Raw genomic sequence first — 6,938 nt, 5'->3', positions numbered from 1 at the left:
TGGACTTCCAGACAAACAAACAAATCTGTTTTGAAAGGACAGCCAGAATGCTCCTTAGAAGCCAGAATGGTGAAACTTCGTCTCTCATACTTTGGATATATTACAAGGGGCTCTGTTTCTGGAGAAGGATATGCTTGTTAAAGTGAAGGGTCAGTGAAACAGAGTAAGATCCCCAAGGAGATGGATTGATTCAGTCGCAGCAGCAATGGGCTCAAGCATAACAATGATTGTGAGGATGGTGCAGAACAGGGTTGCTATGAGTCAGAACAGGCTCGACGACACCTAACAACAACAACAAGAGTTGTTTTGCTAAATTTGCCTAGATTGCTGCTGTGGTCTGTGCCTCTAGTTGCAGGAACGCTCTTTGTTCATAACAACATAATTGTTACTCCTCCTCTCAGGGACCTTGTGGAATAGGGGAGGGACACCCCAGATTTAAAAGCCAGTCTCAAGTGGTGGACTTCAGGGCAACAGACTTCTTTGAGACCCAATATGGCTACACTCTTGCTTTCTGTTAGCTCATCTCTGCTTACTAAATAACTCTTACGTAGCATCTGCTGGGTGTCCTTGGAAATTATGGGCTCTGGCACCATGCCACCTTTGCTTACCTGAGCCATAAAAACACCTGCCTGCCACTGGGGAATGCATAGACTCAAATCTGTCCCACAGCTGCCTTGGGCATCACTGTGTAAACCTTTAGTAAACTATATCATCATTCTGGAGTTACCAGACTAATTGCTTGGTTTCTTTGTCTCCTCCATCTTTGGAGGGAAATTTAGTTACTGGTCCATGCCCAGGAACTGCTATATAATAAAATAGATTTGTAATTCAATACTCTCCAAAATCTGGTCCCAACCTTCCTTTCTTTCCTTATCTTCTATTGTTTCTTATCATGAACTTCCCTTTTTCAGTCAGGTTATTATTTTTTTTTTTAAATTTTTTATTGTTGATAAAGTGAAGGTTTATATAGAAGATCATCAATTTTACATTCAATAATTCAAATACTTGGTTTCATTTCAAGGACTTCAACCTCCTCCATGGTTACTCATGATAGTTTACTTGTTACTTGGCTTTCAAATGTTCTCTTACTTGTCAGCTAGATCCTAATTGCAATATAAAGCTCAGAAAAAATTCACTTTTTTTCAGAATGCCTTCTCTAATTGCATCTTGTTGTTAATTGCCGTCAAGTTGATTCTGACCCATAGTGACCCTGTATAGGGTTTCCAAGGAGCAGCTGGTGATCTTGAACCAATGACCTTGCAGTTCAAATGACTGCAGCCTGATGCATTAGCCCACAGCGCCACACCAAGACTCCATCTAGAACCATCTTTTTTACTTCTGAATTCCTGTAGAATTTATGACACTTGACATAAAGTGCTTTGCTTTGTTAGTCAATTTTAACACATACGGCTTAATTTTCTAATTGTTGTTGTGAAGTGCTGTTGAGTTGTTTCTGACTCAAAGTAACCCTGTATTGGGTTCCTAAGGAGCAGATGATGAGTTTGAACTGCCCACCTTGTAGTTCAAACTGACCTTGTGGTCCAGTGCTTATCCTACAGTGTCACACCAGAATTCCTAATAGATTGCTAATGTATTGAGATCAGGGATGACACATATGTATATTAATGCATTTATTAATGCCTTGAGCCCAAGACCATATACATTAAACCAAAAGTTGGAATATATGGTCTGTTAAAATGTAATTGTATTTACATAGGACTGCTGTTTGAATCTGAGGCACTTGTGATTCACGGAAAATCAACCCAAATTTCAAAACCAGTTTCAAATGTATTGTTGATGCATTTAAGTTAAAAAAAAATTTTTTTTTTAACATATCTGTTTTACACAATAGTAAAGGTGATGTTATTTGGCATAAATGAGTTAGAAGCTTGACTGCTTTAATTTTAAATGATTTAATGAAAAAACAAAGTGTGAAAATAAAATATATTAAACATCAGGCTATTCTTAGCTAGTTTATTTTGACACGTATTTAAATTATTTAGTTATCCTGGATTTATTTATTTGGTTTTAATTATTTATAACAACACACTGTAGTGCATTAGTAAATGTCTTGAAGAATGTTTTGTAAAAGTAGGTGGCATCTCAGTATATAATATCACTCTAAAACTGCTGTTTAATTTTTGCTGACAAGTGGGTTGAGACTGTGAGGCTAGTTGTAAGAAACATTAGTGGACAGTGCTTATACAATTGAAATAGGATGGTACTGTGGTTGCCTTTTTAATTCTTCGGGCTACTATAGTTTTTCAATACATTTCAAAACTGTCAGCAGTTTAATAAGACTTTTAGCTCGTTTTTGAGCTTAAAATATCATCCGTATATGCACTCAATACTATAGGCCCAAATTTCTCGAATGCTTACCTACCTATTTTTTTAATGGCAGTACTTTTAAATGAAGTTCCATTATATTCTAATTGCTCAAACCTCTTCTCTTTTTCCTTCTGCTTGGAAAAATGTCAAAAGTCCTTTAGTCTTTGAAAAATAATGTAATAATCTACAGTATAGATTTTACACAAAACAACTCTAGGTAATGAGACAGTTTTCCTTAAGCATTTTGCTTTCTTCCCCTAATTTTTTTCCTTAGACATTTCAACAGTTACTCCTTACTATTTTCCTTAGTGAAAATGACATTAGTATGAAGAGGGCTTTTTCAGAGTTTGTTGGCTTTGGAAACAAAATCAGAAAGAGTCAATGCAATCATTAATTAAACCTTATAGTGGGTCCTACCTCACAAGTCTCCACTTTAAGGGAGGCATGGTTAATGAACACTGGGATTAAAATCTAACCCTAAAACCAGTAAATAAACTAGAAAGTTATGACCTTCAGCAGTAGCCAAGTGAGACAGATACAGAATTTCAAAGATATACATAGTCTAGCTACTAGAGAGATAGAATCTGTTGTAGAACAGAAATATTCTGATTTATATACTGTCTCTTTTGTGTTTCATTTGTTGGAACATGTTATAGCATTCCGTTTCCCTCTAATTTCCTTCCAGTATCTTTCTGGTTTGCAGTCTTGAAAAGTAAAAACTAGATTTCTTAGATGCCTTTGAAGCTGTGTGCTAAAAAAAAAAAAAAAAAGTTTTATTGTGTGGACAGTTTTAACATTTACAAAATAGAAGCGTAAGTATAATTGACTTCCATCTAGCCATCATATACCATCAACAATTATTAACAAATTTGCCACTCTTGTTTCATCTATTCCCTTCTACATTTAAGTGTGAATGTGGAGTTTTTATAAAAATTTAAAAAATTGTAACCATATTATTGAGCTTTAGTAGTGTAGTGGTTATGAATCGGGCTGCTAACCTCAAGGTCAACAGTTTGAAACTACCAGCTGTTCCGTGGGAGAAAGATGCTCCCGTAACGATTTACAGCTCTGGAAACCCTAGAGTCTGCAGCTGTTCTGTCTCTCCATGCCACTACCTCTGCCACAGTCTCTGCTTGCTTTTCTAGGTAGGATATCAAGCTACGCTCATGCTCTTCCTTCTTGACAGTCCTGGGATCATCTATTCCTGACATGAAAAATCTTCTACAATTACAGTTGTGACAACCACAATTAATCCTGCTATCACTCACAGTTGACTTCACTCCCTTTTATGGCTAAATAATATTCCTTTATGTGTGTATACCATATTTTGTTTATCCAGTCATCAGTTAATGGACATTTTGGTTGTTTCCACTTTTTTTGGCTATTATGAATAATAATGCTAAGAACATTTGTGCACAAGTTACTGTATAGACATATTTTTATTCTTCCTGGGTGAAATATCTAGGTATATAGCTGGGAGTGGAATTACTGGGTTTAATTTCTTGAAGAACTGCTAGACTGTTTTCTAAGTGCCTGCATTAGTTTGCATTTCTACCAGCATTATATGAGGACTCTAATTTCTTCATATCCTTGCCAATACTTGTTATTATCTGACTATTTGACTATAGCCATCTTATAGGTGTGCTATCTCACTGTAGTTTTGATTTGCCTTTCCTTAGTGACTAGTGATGTTGTGTATCTTTTCATGTGCTTCCTAGCTATTTGTATATCTTTGGCTGAAATTCAGTTCCTTTGGGTTTTTTAATTGGATTATTTGTCTTTTTTATTTTTGAATTCCAAGAGTTCTTTATATAATCTAAATATGTATTTGTTAAGTACTGTTGAGTTTGTTCTGGCTCTTAGAAACCATGTATAGGGTTTCTGGAGTGATTGGTGAGTTTGAATCATTGACTTTGCAGTTCAAACTGACCTTGCAATCCAGTGCTTTATCAGGACGTCATATTCTAAAAGCCCTAGATGTTGCCTATAATCTTTAAAAAATATATTCATTGGTTAGAGTTGCTTCCTGAAATATGTACAGATATATTTATATGATGTTTTAGACTTGTTTTAAGACTCCATACTCAATAATGGAAAGTACTGGCAAGTTTTAAACTAATAGGGGACTGTTCTAAATACAAGCCCCTCACTAGTTTATAGGAGTTCTGGTGTAGAGCTGTGGGTTAGTGTGCTGTACTGCAAAGTTAATTTAAACCACAAAGTCGACAGTTCAAGCTCACCAGCTGCTCCTCAGAAGCTCTACACAGTTTCTTTGAGTTAGAACCAACTCAACAGCACTCAAAAACAACATGTCTACTGATCCTCTGGTAGCATAGTGGTTACGAGTCGGGTTGCTAACCTCAGGGTCAACAATTCGAAGCTACCAGCTGTTCCGCGGGAGAAAGATGAGGCTTTCTGTTCCCGAAAAAGATTTACAGCCTAGAAACCCTGTACAGGGTCGCTATGAGTAGGAACCGACTCCACGGCACATAACCACCACTACCACCACCAATCAAGGAGAAATAGGGCTACTGATATGCAAAGAGACAAGGAAGCGTTTTCCTGGAATCTAGAGGGTCTTCTGAATTGCCTCTTACTATGTGCCAGGCCAAATAAGTCCCAAGCTAAAAATCCATATCATGAGGCCCGCAAGGTGTCTCCCTCACTTCGTCCTGCAGGCGCAGCAGCTGCAACCCGACTTTGCTCTGGTGGAGTGGCCTCATTTGCGAGCCAAGCGGCCTCATCAGTGACCGGAGCGGCCTCATCTGAGAGTGGAGTGGCCTCATCTGCGAGCTGAGCAGATCACCCCCTTCCACTGACTCACCACGGCGACCTATGGGCAATGTTGCACGCGGGCAGTGTGCAGTCCTCCATCATAAGCTGACCTTGGCAAAGATGAAAGAGATATCTTCAACAAAGGATTTGGTTTTGGATTGGTGAGACTGGATGTGAAAACAAAATCATGCAGAGGAGTGGAATTCTCCACATCTGGTTCATCTAATACAGACACTGCTAACATAGTGGTTACGAATCATGCGGGCGAACCGCAAGGTCAGCAGTTCGAAACTACCAGCTGTTCTGCAGGAGAAAGATGAGGTTTTCTGCTCCCTTAAAGATTTACAACCTCGGAAACCCTGTACAAGGTCGGTATGAGTCGGAACTGACTCCACAGCATATAACTACCACCACCAAAGTTACTGGAACCTTGGAGACCAAATATAAGTGGTGTGATTATGCTCTGACTTTCCACAAAAAAAATGGAACACTGATAACACTCTGGGAACAGAAATAGTGAATGAAAACCAGATTTGTCAAGGTTTAAAATTGACATTTGATACTACCTTCTCACCAAACACGGAAAAGAAAAGTGATAAAATCAAGTCTTCTTACAAGAGGGAGTGCATAAATCTTGGTTGTGATGTTGACTTTGATTTTGCTGGACCTGCAATCCATAGTTCAGCTGTCTTTGGTTATGAGGGCTGGCTTTCTGGTTACCAAATGACCTTTGACAGTGCCAAATCAAAACTGACACGTACTAACTTTGCAGTGGGCTACAGGACTGGAGACTTCCAGTTACACACTAATGTCAATGATGGAACAGAATTTGGAGGCTCAATTTATCAGAAAGTATGTGAAGATCTTGACACTTCAGTAAACCTTGCTTGGACATCAGGTACTCCTTTTGGCATTGCTGCTAAATATCAGTTGGATCCCAGCACTTACATTTCTGCAAAAGTCAGCAACTCTAGTTTCATTGGAGTGGGCTACACGCATTCTCTGAGGCCTGGTGTGAAGCTTACATTGTCTGCTCTGGTAAACAGGAAGAGAATTAATGCTGGAGACCACAAATTTGGGCTTGCCCTGGAGCTGGAGGTTTAAGCTAGTTGAAGGAACGTCAGGGAATTGATAGCAGAAGATTTGGCCTTAATATATTTCCAGTGTGACCAGCAGGCTTCCTCCCACCACCCCCACCACCCAGGAAGGTGATCAAAACAAAGGATGATTTAAACAGGAATTGTGTTTTCAATCCTGAGACAGTTACTTGTTAGCTGGGTTCCATTTCCACTGGTTCTCTGTCTAGTCACCAAGGCTGCAGTCATGCGGTCTCAACTACACATTATTTAAATGTATTTACTGTTAAATGCACCTCCCATCAACAATGAAATTGACCTTTATCAAACTCTAAAAAAAAAGAAATATAGTAGTGAAATGCAGAACTCCAATGAAAAAGAGAAGGTAGTTAAAAAAAAAAAAACCAAAATACCATAGTTAGGGTAATTAGATGATTGACTGACTTCTAATTGCAATTGGTTGTTGTTAACATTCATCTAGTTGGCTCAGACTCATTGCGACCCTGTATAGGGTTTCTGAGGAGCAACTGGTGGCTTTCAACCACCATCCTTATGTATAGCAGTCCAGTCCTTAAACTTCAGTGCCAAACAATAGTGAATACTGGAAAATATATCTAAAGTGGTGAGAGAAATGTCATTCTAAAGTTCTATACCATCAAAACTATCTTAGACAAATAAAAGTGGTGAAATAAAGATATTTTCAGATAAACAGTAGCCATTTTTGTTCCTTCTTTTTATCACCAACAGAACCCACTTCTT

At 38.3% G+C, this 6,938-nt stretch overlaps 1 pseudogene; it reads left to right on the top strand.

Moving 5' to 3' along the window:
* Window positions 1-6,315, top strand: part of LOC102810652 — a 12,993-nt pseudogene extending 6,678 nt beyond the window's left edge.
* Window positions 6,316-6,938: the final 623 nt, after the last annotated feature.

The sequence above is a fragment of the Chrysochloris asiatica genome, unplaced genomic scaffold (assembly GCF_000296735.1).
Source record: "Chrysochloris asiatica unplaced genomic scaffold, ChrAsi1.0 scaffold00008, whole genome shotgun sequence".
Lineage (NCBI taxonomy): Eukaryota > Metazoa > Chordata > Mammalia > Afrosoricida > Chrysochloridae > Chrysochloris > Chrysochloris asiatica.
Note: the sequence above shows the minus strand (reverse complement) of the source record. Positions and strands in the feature narration are given on the sequence as shown.